The 13,693-nt window shown below is 46.6% G+C and overlaps 1 long non-coding RNA gene across 1 annotated transcript in view; it reads right to left on the bottom strand.

Annotated features, from left to right (window-relative positions):
* LOC125774143 (uncharacterized) overlaps positions 1-9,162 on the bottom strand; it is a 25,487-nt gene extending 16,325 nt beyond the window's left edge. The window contains exons 1-2 of the long non-coding RNA XR_007420627.1: positions 9,054-9,162; positions 8,487-8,769 (exon numbers count right to left, since the gene is read on the bottom strand). This is a non-coding gene — a long non-coding RNA (uncharacterized LOC125774143). The remainder of the gene's footprint in view (positions 1-8,486; positions 8,770-9,053) is intronic.
* Between the last annotated feature and the right edge of the window lie 4,531 nt (positions 9,163-13,693).

The raw sequence follows: 13,693 nt of genomic DNA, 5'->3' as shown, positions 1-13,693 counted from the left end.
GATACCAAAATGTGGTACCAAGTACCTAACTGTTGCAACAAATGCTAGCTTTCTGACCAAAAGCTGTGGGCCAATTTCGTAGAAGAACCGCCTAGGCGAAAAGGCAAAAATCGCCGAAGCTGGCCCGCTCGCAGAGCTCGCGGGCCAGGAGATACTCATAGGGCGCTTTACTAGAGTGGGGAACTTGAGAATTTTTGTGTCCGAGACTTTGGGCAACTTCGCGGCCGCCCCCTTAAAGTAAAAGATTTTCTCTGGGTGCCTAAAATTCGCAATTCCCGCAAAGTCGGGAAGACGTTAAAGTTTTTGCCCAAAAAATGGCCATCGATTTAAGGTGATTTTCCAATAAGAAAATGCTTCCTATTTTGAATTTTTTCGAATATTTCCTAAACTAAGCGTCGGAGCACATGGCCGTGGAGGAACTTTTGGTAGCTTTTGGCAAGGGCTATCGGATGAAATAATGCGAAAGGCCATCGGAGCGATATTGGATTAATGCGGGCCCATAAACGTACCTAAGAAGTGAAAATTGGTACCTTGCACGCAGGATGCAAGAAATGCTTGAGTGTTAACCATCATCGGTACCAAGTACCTAGGTTATATCGAGTGCGTAGATGGAAGTCGGTACCAAAGGGAAACCTTCCTAGGCTAGGTGCACGCAAGTGAGTATGGATCGATCAGTAGAAAGATGGGAAGCCATAGGAAACCTTCCTAGGCTAGGTGCACGCAAGTGAGTATGGATCGATCAGTAGAAAGATGGGAAGCCATAGGAAACCTTCCTAGGCTAGGTGCACGCAAGTGAGTATGGATCGATCAGTAGAAAGATGGGAAGCCCAAGGAAACCTTCCTAGGCTAGGTGCACGCAAGTGAGTATGGATCGATCAGTAGAAAGATGGGAAGCCCAAGGAAACCTTCCTAGGCTAGGTGCACGCAAGTGAGTATGGATCGATCAGTAGAAAGATGGGAAGCCCAAGGAAACCTTCCTAGGCTAGGTGCACGCAAGTGAGTATGGATCGATCAGTAGAAAGATGGGAAGCCATAGGAAACCTTCCTAGGCTAGGTGCACGCAAGTGAGTATGGATCGATCAGTAGAAAGATGGGAAGCCATAGGAAACCTTCCTAGGCTAGGTGCACGCAAGTGAGTATGGATCGATCAGTAGAAAGATGGGAAGCCATAGGAAACCTTCCTAGGCTAGGTGCACGCAAGTGAGTATGGATCGATCAGTAGAAAGATGGGAAGCCCAAGGAAACCTTCCTAGGCTAGGTGCACGCAAGTGAGTATGGATCGATCAGTAGAAAGATGGGAAGCCCAAGGAAACCTTCCTAGGCTAGGTGCACGCAAGTGAGTATGGATCGATCAGTAGAAAGATGGGAAGCCCAAGGAAACCTTCCTAGGCTAGGTGCACGCAAGTGAGTATGGATCGATCAGTAGAAAGATGGGAAGCCATAGGAAACCTTCCTAGGCTAGGTGCACGCAAGTGAGTATGGATCGATCAGTAGAAAGATGGGAAGCCATAGGAAACCTTCCTAGGCTAGGTGCACGCAAGTGAGTATGGATCGATCAGTAGAAAGTGGGAAGCCCAGTACCAAATGCCCTAGTGAAGACCGTAAACGAATATCATGAACCGAGAAGGAGCACCAAATGCCCTAGTGAAGACCGTAAACGAATATCATGAACCGAGAAGTAGCACCAAATGCCCTAGTGAAGACCGTAAACGAATATCATGAACCGAGAAGGAGCACCAAATGCCCTAGTGAAGACCGTAAACGAATATCATGAACCGAGAAGGAGCACCAAATGCCCTAGTGAAGACCGTAAACGAATATCATGAACCGAGAAGTAGCACCAAATGCCCTAGTGAAGACCGTAAACGAATATCATGAACCGAGAAGGAGCACCAAATGCCCTAGTGAAGACCGTAAACGAATATCATGAACCGAGAAGTAGCACCAAATGCCCTAGTGAAGACCGTAAACGAATATCATGAACCGATAAGGAGCACCAAATGCCCTAGTGAAGACCGTAAACGAATATCATGAACCGATAAGGAGCACCAAATGCCCTAGTGAAGACCGTAAACGAATATCATGAACCGATAAGGAGCACCAAATGCCCTAGTGAAGACCGTAAACGAATATCATGAACCGAGAAGTAGCACCAAATGCCCTAGTGAAGACCGTAAACGAATATCATGAACCGATAAGGAGCACCAAATGCCCTAGTGAAGACCGTAAACGAATATCATGAACCGATAAGGAGCACCAAATGCCCTAGTGAAGACCGTAAACGAATATCATGAACCGATAAGGAGCACCAAATGCCCTAGTGAAGACCGTAAACGAATATCATGAACCGATAAGGAGCACCAAATGCCCTAGTGAAGACCGTAAACGAATATCATGAACCGAGAAGTAGCAACGAATGCCTGAAAATGTACCAAGTCCTCGGTATAGAGTAACGAGAGTTAACCGCCGTGATGTATGCAATGTGGGCAGCCATTGCATGGGTTCTGGACTTGGTTCGCGAATAACTTTTTTGCTAGACATCGGACAAAGTTGACGTGGAAGAACGAAATGTAGCATTTGATGCCACCTATCCAAAACTTTTTCAAGATTGAAGATCCGATCGATACAGCCTGAGTTATAGGCAAAAGTTGGTGCAAAAACGAGCATTTTTAATGGTGAAAAATCGGTACTCCTCGAATAGCTCCTGTTGGAAGCATCGGACCACATGGTCGTGGAGGAACATATTGTAGCGCGCGGTGTCAAGTATCGACACCCAAAACCGCATGTCCGATGGACGGAAAATGACCAAGTTATAGTGAAAACTTGGTTGCACCAAATTCCCGAAGAAGTGCAACGAGAAGGTGAATGCGATGGTTGTTCGTCGAATAGCTCCGGCCACAGACATGGTAGCGATTAGTGGTGCATGGAAGAAATCTAGCCACAAGTGCCATCTACCCATGGCCAGAAGAAAGTGTGGCCATATCTTGGATACCGGCGGAGCTATGGGGCAAATATGGGCCAAAAATGGTGCAAGTTGGACCAAAAATCCGACCAAGTGCGCGAGGCGCTTTCGTGAATAGCTCCGGCCACAGACATGGTAGCGATTAGTGGTGCATGGAAGAAATCTAGCCACAAGTGCCATCTACCCATGGCCAGAAGAAAGTGTGGCCATATCTTGGATACCGGCGGAGCTATGGGGCAAATATGGGCCAAAAATGGTGCAAGTTGGACCAAAAATCCGAAAAAGTACCTAGGTAAATGCGATGGTTGTTCGTCGAATAGCTCCGGCCACAGACATGGTAGCGATTAGTGGTGCATGGAAGAAATCTAGCCACAAGTGCCATCTACCCATGGCCAGAAGAAAGTGTGGCCATATCTTGGATACCGGTGGAGCTATGGGGCAAATACGGGCCAACAATGGTGCCAGGTGGACCAAAAATCCGACCAAGTGCGCGAGGCGCTTTCGTGAATAGCTCCGGCCACAGACATGGTAGCGATTAGTGGTGCATGGAAGAAATCTAGCCACAAGTGCCATCTACCCATGGCCAGAAGAAAGTGTGGCCATATCTTGGATACCGGCGGAGCTATGGGGCAAATATGGGCCAAAAATGGTGCTAGTTGGACCAAAAATCCGACCAAGTGCGCGAGGCGCTTTCTTGAATAGCTCCGGCCACAGACATGGTAGCGATTAGTGGTGCATGGAAGAAATCTAGCCACAAGTGCCATCTACCCATGGCCAGAAGAAAGTGTGGCCATATCTTGGATACCGGCGGAGCTATGGGGCAAATATGGGCCAAAAATGGTGCAAGTTGGACCAAAAATCCGACCAAGTGCGCGAGGCGCTTTCGTGAATAGCTCCGGCCACAGACATGGTAGCGATTAGTGGTGCATGGAAGAAATCTAGCCACAAGTGCCATCTACCCATGGCCAGAAGAAAGTGTGGCCATATCTTGGATACCGGCGGAGCTATGGGGCAAATATGGGCCAAAAATGGTGCAAGTTGGACCAAAAATCCGAAAAAGTACCTAGGTAAATGCGATGGTTGTTCGTCGAATAGCTCCGGCCAGAGACATGGTAGCGATTAGTGGTGCATGGAAGAAATCTAGCCACAAGTGCCATCTACCCATGGCCAGAAGAAAGTGTGGCCATATCTTGGATACCGGCGGAGCTATGGTGCAAATATGGGCCAAAAATGGTGCAAGTTGGACCAAAAATCCGACCAAGTGCGCGAGGCGCTTTCGTGAATAGCTCCGGCCACAGACATGGTAGCGATTAGTGGTGCATGGAAGAAATCTAGCCACAAGTGCCATCTACCCATGGCCAGAAGAAAGTGTGGCCATATCTTGGATACCGGCGGAGCTATGGGGCAAATATGGGCCAAAAATGGTGCTAGTTGGACCAAAAATCCGACCAAGTGCGCGAGGCGCTTTCTTGAATAGCTCCGGCCACAGACATGGTAGCGATTAGTGGTGCATGGAAGAAATCTAGCCACAAGTGCCATCTACCCATGGCCAGAAGAAAGTGTGGCCATATCTTGGATACCGGCGGAGCTATGGGGCAAATATGGGCCAAAAATGGTGCAAGTTGGACCAAAAATCCGACCAAGTGCGCGAGGCGCTTTCGTGAATAGCTCCGGCCACAGACATGGTAGCGATTAGTGGTGCATGGAAGAAATCTAGCCACAAGTGCCATCTACCCATGGCCAGAAGAAAGTGTGGCCATATCTTGGATACCGGCGGAGCTATGGGGCAAATATGGGCCAAAAATGGTGCAAGTTGGACCAAAAATCCGAAAAAGTACCTAGGTAAATGCGATGGTTGTTCGTCGAATAGCTCCGGCCAGAGACATGGTAGCGATTAGTGGTGCATGGAAGAAATCTAGCCACAAGTGCCATCTACCCATGGCCAGAAGAAAGTGTGGCCATATCTTGGATACCGGCGGAGCTATGGTGCAAATACGGGCCAAAAATGGTGCAAGTTGGACCAAAAATCCGACCAAGTGCGCGAGGCGCTTTCGTGAATAGCTCCGGCCACAGACATGGTAGCGATTAGTGGTGCATGGAAGAAATCTAGCCACAAGTGCCATCTACCCATGGCCAGAAGAAAGTGTGGCCATATCTTGGATACCGGCGGAGCTATGGGGCAAATACGGGCCAAAAATGGTGCAAGTTAGACCAAAAACCCTAAGTGCGCAAGGTGAATGCAAAGGTTGTTCGTCGAATAGCTCCGGCCACAGACATGGTAGCGATTAGTGGTGCATGGAAGAAATCTAGCCACAAGTGCCATCTACCCATGGCCAGAAGAAAGTGTGGCGCTATCTTGGATACCGGCGGAGCTATGGGGCAAATATGGGCCAAAAATGGTGCCAGGTGGACCAAAAATCCGACCAAGTGCGCAAGGCGCTTTCGTGAATAGCTCCGGCCACAGACATGGTAGCGATTAGTGGTGCATGGAAGAAATCTAGCCACAAGTGCCATCTACCCATGGCCAGAAGAAAGTGTGGCCATATCTTGGATACCGGCGGAGCTATGGGGCAAATATGGGCCAAAAATGGGTAAAATTGTACGGTCCAAAGCCAAGGGTAAATTTTTTTATTCCTCTAATAACTTCTAGCACAGACATTGAATCGGTTGGTGATGTATGGATGAAATGTAGCAAACAGTTGGAACTACCCATAAAATCTTAAAGATTGACGATCCAATGTATAGAACCGGAGTAATGTGCGATACTTGGTGAAAAATCGAGTGAAAAATTAGCTATAAACTGTTTTTGGCCCATAACTCGAATACTAGACATCGGAAGGGGGGGTCGTAGAACGATTTTTTGTTGCCCTATCGATTCCCTATCGAACGAGCAAAAGTTGTTTTTTTGACCAAAAAGGACCCCTACTCTAGTAAAATTGGCCTGATTTTACTAGTCCCCGGTACCCGTACAGGCAAAATGAGCAAAATGCTCAAGTATGAATGGTTTTTGGCCCATAACTCGAATACTAGACGTCGCAGGGGGGTGTCGTGGAACAATTTTTGGTAGCCCTTGAAATTATCTATCGAATGACATATACTTGATTTTTGGCCAAAAAGTTCCCTAGACTAGTAAAAATCGCATCATTTTACTAGAGTCGGGTACCCTGGACGAAAAATCGCTATAGTTGCGGTTTTTGGCTAATAACTCGAATACTAGACGTCGGAGGGGGGTGTCGTGGAACAATTTTTGGTAGCCCTTGAAATTATCTATCGAATGACATATACTTGATTTTTGGCCAAAAAGTTCCCTAGACTAGTAAAAATCGCATCATTTTACTAGAGTCGGGTACCCTGGACGAAAAACCGCTATAGTTGCGGTTTTTGGCTAATAACTCTAATACTAGACGTCGCAGGGGGGTGTCATGGAACAATTTTTGGTAGCCCTTGAAATTATCTATCGAATGACATATACTTGATTTTTGGCCAAAAAGTTCCCTAGACTAGTAAAAATCGCATCATTTTACTAGAGTCGGGTACCCTGGACGAAAAACCGCTTAAGTTGCGGTTTTTGGCTAATAACTCGAATACTAGACGTCGCAGGGGGGTGTCGTGGAACAATTTTTGGTAGCCCTTGAAATTATCTATCGAATGACATATACTTGATTTTTTGACCAAAAAGTTCCTAGACTAGTAAAAATCGCATCATTTTACTAGAGTCGGGTACCCTGTACGAAAAACCGCTATAGTTGCGGTTTTTGGCCAATAACTCGAATACTAGACGTCGGAGGGGGGTGCCGTAGAACAATTTTTTGTAGCCCTTGAAATTACCTTTCGAATGATATATAGTGGTTTTTTGGTCAAACAGTGACCCCGAGACTAGTAACCCTCCATACACAAAACCGCCTAAAAAGTTTTGGTTTTGCAAAATTTTGAAAAGTGCGTCAAAAAAATTTTTTCAAAAAGTACCAAATCGTGATCAGAACTCACTATAGACCATAAAAAGTGAAATCCGATGGTCATTTGCAACACTTGGTCAATCGAGAAAAATTTCACTTTTTTACTAGAGTCGGGTACCCTGAACGAAAAATCGCTCAAGTGATGGTTTTTGGCCAATAACTCGAATACTAGACGTCGGAGGGGGGTGCCGTAGAACAATTTTTTGTAGCCCTTGAAATTACCTTTCGAATGATATATAGTGGTTTTTTGGTCAAACAGTGACCCCGAGACTAGTAACCCTCCATACACAAAACCGCCTACAAAAACTTTGTTTTGAAAAATTTTGAAAAGTTCAAAAAAATTTTTTTTTCAAAAACTACTAAAACGTGATAAGAACTTACTATAGACCATGAAAAGTGATATCCGATGATAATTTGCAAAAGTTGGTAACTAGTAAAAAATTTCACTTTTTTACTAGAGTCGGTGCAACGAGAAAAAAAAAGTCCGTGATGGAGAAAAATGGCACGTTTTCCACGCCTGTACGCTTTCGTTTTCTATATAGGGGGTAGGTGAGCCAGAAGCATGAATTTGACTGAGTACGTATCTTTATGAATTGGGCCCTTCTAAATCGATTGAGACTACCCCCAGGACGATCGGACGACTGCTTCTGGCTCAAAATGTGGTTTTTAGATTTTGATCGTCAATTATGCGAGAAAAAATCGATTAGAAGTAAAGATACGAAATGCTTGGTCTAAGTTGGGAAACGACTTCGGATATTTGTTGGACGTTGTCGTAGAAGGTCCGAGGACCAAGGAAAAGTGATTTCCAAGTGGATTTATGCACTATTAGTCGATGGTAAGATGTGAAATTAGTAGAACTTACCATACAGTTTGCGAAGTTGAAGCAATCGGTTGGTGAATATGGTACTGTCTGTCCAATTTGGTGGTTCGGAATGAGTGAAACGATGTTGATGATGGATAGACGTTCCGATTGCCCCCGATCGGGGAACATATAGTGGTCTTTAAGGTCCAAGTACCTATGTTTTGGTAAGCAGAACTGAGAGTTAAAGGATGAAAGTCGGCCATTCCTAATATCATCCTATCGGTGGTTCGCGAGTTGTTTGAGGACCGGAGCAGCTCGCGATGAAACGGTCCTAGGGTATTGGTTATCCATCCAAGGAAGAGTAAATGCGATCCTAGATGTGTGTCGTTGGCCGTTCTACCGGTATCGCCTATCGATGAGATATCGACGGGCATGCCTTACTCGAAAGTTGAATTCTAGGATCGATGGTCAAACAGACCTATGAGAGATAAACCAAACTGAACACGTATTGATGTCGGCTTTTCCTATCATTTGATGCCGCAGGTTGTTTAGGGACCGGAGCAACTTGCGGCCGAGACGGTCCCCGGGGGTTTCTTTCTCCAAGGAGTGGAAACTATTAAGCAAGAGTTGTAGCAAGATACGATCCTCTGATGTGTCGTTGGCCGTTCATGCGGTATCGCCTGTCGATGAGATATCGATGGGCATGCCTTACTCTACCGACCTTCTAATTGAGAGTATTAATCAGGGATCGATGGTCAAACAAGACCAATGAGCGATAAACCAAACTGAACACGTATTGATGTCGGCATTTCCTATCATTTGTCGCAGGTTGTTTAGGGACCGGTGCAGCTTGCGACCGAGACGGTCCCCGGGGGTTTCTTTCTCCAAGGAGAAGAAACGATTAAGCAAAAGTTGTAGCAAGATACGATCCTCTGATGTGTCGTTGGCCGTTCAAGCGGTATCGCCTGTCGATGAGATATCGATGGGCATGCCTTACTCTCCCGACTGGATTACTGAGAGTTTAATCAGGGATCGATGGTCAAACAGACCTATGAGCGATAAACCAAACTGAACACATATTGATGTCGGCATTTCCTATCATTTGTCGCAGGTTGTTTAGGGACCGGAGCAGCTTGCGACCGAGACGGTCCCCGGGGGTTTCTTTCTCTAAGGAGTGGAAACGATTAAGCAAAAGTCGTAGCAATAATCGATCACCTGATGTGTCGTTGGCCGTTCTTGCGGTATCGCCTGTCGATGAGATATCGATGGGCATGCCTTACTCTCCTGACTGTTTAATTGAGAGTTATAATCAGGGATCGATGGTCAAAAAGACCTATGAGCGATAAACCAAACTGAACACGTATTGATGTCGGCATTTCCTATCATTTGTCGCAGGTTGTTTGGGGACCGGAGCAGCTTGCGACCGAGACGGTCCCTTCCCGAAAGATGGTGAACCGAGTCGTCTGGCGTAAAAACCGGACGACTCGAAAGGGCTTGACCCTTTCAAGTGAGCGATAATCACATTCTACGCTCAGTTCGACAGCTACAAGGCAATCACTCGCTATGTTCAGAGCTAATACATGCAACATGCCGGCATTGTTTCCACCGACGCATGGATTCAAGACTGGTGCACTTATTAGTTAAACCGTTCGCCTCCGGGTGTTTCGAGTTCAAGTCTGGATGAGGATTGATCTTGCTGGTAATAGCTTGAGCCCTTAAGGGGTCGAAGCGTACATCTTGAGTAAATGTACAACATATTACCAAATCGGCACCGTGGGTTCTGGTGCAAGTGATGTAACCGTGAAAGATGTTGAGCAGCCCAACATCGGTTTACACACGCATAATAGGAAGGCAGCGCTGTCGACTGGTCAGTCGTGTAAGAAGTGTGCATTATCGATCTCCAATATATGAGCTCAGTATGACAGCCCAATTGGTAATCCTCGGGACCTCCAGAAAGGAAGCTGGATGAGGATTACCAAATCGAAAGTTGATAAGTGTAGTGGTACCACTTAGTCAACTTGTATCCCGAAAGATGGTGGACCGAGTCGTCTGGCGTAAAAACCGGACGACTCGAAAGGGCTTGACCCTTTCAAGTGAGCGATAATCACATTCTACGCTCAGTTCGACAGCTACAAGGCAATCACTCGCTATGTTCAGAGCTAATACATGCAACATGCCGGCATTGTTTCCACCGACGCATGGATTCAAGACTGGTGCACTTATTAGTTAAACCGTTCGCCTCCGGGTGACTCGAGTTCAAGTCTGGATGAGGATTGTTCTTGCTGGTAATAGCTTGAGCCCCTGAATAAGGGGTCGAAGCGTACATCTTGAGACCATGTACAACATATTACCAAATCGGCACCATGGGTTCGGGTGCAAGTGATGTAACCGTGAAAGATGTTGAGCAGCCCAACATCGGTTTACACACGCATAATAGGAAGGCAGCGCTGTCGACTGGTCAGTCGTGTAAGAAGTGTGCATTATCGATCACAAATATATTGGTGATCTGTAGGTTGCGCATACACCATGCCCGGTGTAAAGTGCCGTGGTCCCCCCCGGGGGGCTGCATCAAACCGTTCGCCACGCGAACTACCCAATGGAACGAACTCGATGCATTTAATAAGAAGAAGAGATGATAATGAAACACGGTCGATTTAAGAGTTGAAAACGTTGAAATGCCTATAAGCAAGTCTTAAGTTGGTGGTGACCGTTACGCCCCAACAAATTGGTGCCTTACCCTACACCAAAGAGCCATTCAACATGGTTCAAGTGAGCGATAATCACATTCTACGCTCAGTATGACAGCTGCAAGGCAATCACTCGCTAAGTTCAGAGCTAATACATGCAACATGCCGGCATTGTTTCCACCGACGCATGGATTCAAGACTGGTGCACTTATTAGTTAAACCGTTCGCCTCCGGGTGTTTCGAGTTCAAGTCTGGATGAGGATTGTTCTTGCTGGTAATAGCTTGAGCCCCTGAATAAGGGGCCGAAGCGTACATCTTGAGTAAATGTACAACATATTACCAAATCGGCACCGTGGGTTCTGGTGCAAGTGATGTAACCGTGAAAGATGTTGAGCAGCCCAACATCGGTTTACACACGCATAATAGGAAGGCAGCGCTGTCGACTGGTCAGTCGTGTAAGAAGTGTGCATTATCGATCTCCAATATATGAGCTCAGTATGACAGCCCAATTGGTAATCCTCGGGACCTCCAGAAAGGAAGCTGGATGAGGATTACCAAATCGAAAGTTGATAAGTGTAGTGGTACCACTTAGTCAACTTGTATCCCGAAAGATGGTGAACCGAGTCGTCTGGCGTAAAAACCGGACGACTCGAAAGGGCTTGACCCTTTCAAGTGAGCGATAATCACATTCTACGCTCAGTTCGACAGCTACAAGGCAATCACTCGCTATGTTCAGAGCTAATACATGCAACATGCCGGCATTGTTTCCACCGACGCATGGATTCAAGACTGGTGCACTTATTAGTTAAACCGTTCGCCTCCGGGTGACTCGAGTTCAAGTCTGGATGAGGATTGATCTTGCTGGTAATAGCTTGAGCCCCTGAATAAGGGGTCGAAGCGTACATCTTGAGACCATGTACAACATATTACCAAATCGGCACCATGGGTTCGGGTGCAAGTGATGTAACCGTGAAAGATGTTGAGCAGCCCAACATCGGTTTACACACGCATAATAGGAAGGCAACGCTGTCGACTGGTCAGTCGTGTAAGAAGTGTGCATTATCGATCACAAATATATTGGTGATCTGTAGGTTGCGCATACACCATGCCCGGTGTAAAGTGCCGTGGTCCCCCCCGGGGGGCTGCATCAAACCGTTCGCCACGCGAACTACCCAATGGAACGAACTCGATGCATTTAATAAGAAGAAGAGATGATAATGAAACACGGTCGATTTAAGAGTTGAAAACGTTGAAATGCCTATAAGCAAGTCTTAAGTTGGTGGTTTCGTTGTGCCCCAACAAATTGGTGCCTTACCCTACACCAAAGAGCCATTCAACATGGTTCAAGTGAGCGATAATCACGCTCTACGCTCAGTATGACAGCTGCAAGGCAATCACTCGCTAAGTTCAGAGCTAATACATGCAACACGCCGGCATTGTTTCCACCGACGCATGGATTCAAGACTGGTGCACTTATTAGTTAAACCGTTCGCCTCCGGGTGTTTCGAGTTCAAGTCTGGATGAGGATTGTTCTTGCTGGTAATAGCTTGAGCCCCTGAATAAGGGGCCGAAGCGTACATCTTGAGAGTAAATGTACAACATATTACCAAATCGGCACCGTGGGTTCTGGTGCAAGTGATGTAACCGTGAAAGATGTTGAGCAGCCCAACATCGGTTTACACACGCATAATAGGAAGGCAGCGCTGTCGACTGGTCAGTCGTGTAAGAAGTGTGCATTATCGATCTCCAATATATGAGCTCAGTATGACAGCCCAATTGGTAATCCTCGGGACCTCCAGAAAGGAAGCTGGATGAGGATTACCAAATCGAAAGTTGATAAGTGTAGTGGTACCACTTAGTCAACTTGTATCCCGAAAGATGGTGAACCGAGTCGTCTGGCGTAAAAACCGGACGACTCGAAAGGGCTTGACCCTTTCAAGTGAGCGATAATCACATTCTACGCTCAGTTCGACAGCTACAAGGCAATCACTCGCTATGTTCAGAGCTAATACATGCAACATGCCGGCATTGTTTCCACCGACGCATGGATTCAAGACTGGTGCACTTATTAGTTAAACCGTTCGCCTCCGGGTGACTCGAGTTCAAGTCTGGATGAGGATTGATCTTGCTGGTAATAGCTTGAGCCCCTGAATAAGGGGTCGAAGCGTACATCTTGAGACCATGTACAACATATTACCAAATCGGCACCATGGGTTCGGGTGCAAGTGATGTAACCGTGAAAGATGTTGAGCAGCCCAACATCGGTTTACACACGCATAATAGGAAGGCAGCGCTGTCGACTGGTCAGTCGTGTAAGAAGTGTGCATTATCGATCACAAATATATTGGTGATCTGTAGGTTGCGCATACACCATGCCCGGTGTAAAGTGCCGTGGTCCCCCCCGGGGGGCTGCATCAAACCGTTCGCCACGCGAACTACCCAATGGAACGAACTCGATGCATTTAATAAGAAGAAGAGATGATAATGAAACACGGTCGATTTAAGAGTTGAAAACGTTGAAATGCCTATAAGCAAGTCTTAAGTTGGTGGTTTCGTTGTGCCCCAACAAATTGGTGCCTTACCCTACACCAAAGAGCCATTCAACATGGTTCAAGTGAGCGATAATCACGCTCTACGCTCAGTATGACAGCTGCAAGGCAATCACTCGCTAAGTTCAGAGCTAATACATGCAACACGCCGGCATTGTTTCCACCGACGCATGGATTCAAGACTGGTGCACTTATTAGTTAAACCGTTCGCCTCCGGGTGTTTCGAGTTCAAGTCTGGATGAGGATTGTTCTTGCTGGTAATAGCTTGAGCCCCTGAATAAGGGGCCGAAGCGTACATCTTGAGAGTAAATGTACAACATATTACCAAATCGGCACCGTGGGTTCTGGTGCAAGTGATGTAACCATGAAAGATGTTGAGCAGCCCAACATCGGTTTACACACGCATAATAGGAAGGCAGCGCTGTCGACTGGTCAGTCGTGTAAGAAGTGTGCATTATCGATCTCCAATATATGAGCTCAGTATGACAGCCCAATTGGTAATCCTCGGGACCTCCAGAAAGGAAGCTGGATGAGGATTACCAAATCGAAAGTTGATAAGTGTAGTGGTACCACTTAGTCAACTTGTATCCCGAAAGATGGTGGACCGAGTCGTCTGGCGTAAAAACCGGACGACTCGAAAGGGCTTGACCCTTTCAAGTGAGCGATAATCACATTCTACGCTCAGTTCGACAGCTACAAGGCAATCACTCGCTATGTTCAGAGCTAATACATGCAAC

This window comes from Anopheles funestus (assembly GCF_943734845.2).
Source record: "Anopheles funestus chromosome X unlocalized genomic scaffold, idAnoFuneDA-416_04 X_unloc_85, whole genome shotgun sequence".
NCBI classification, from domain to species: Eukaryota; Metazoa; Arthropoda; class Insecta; order Diptera; family Culicidae; genus Anopheles; species Anopheles funestus.
Note: the sequence above shows the minus strand (reverse complement) of the source record. Positions and strands in the feature narration are given on the sequence as shown.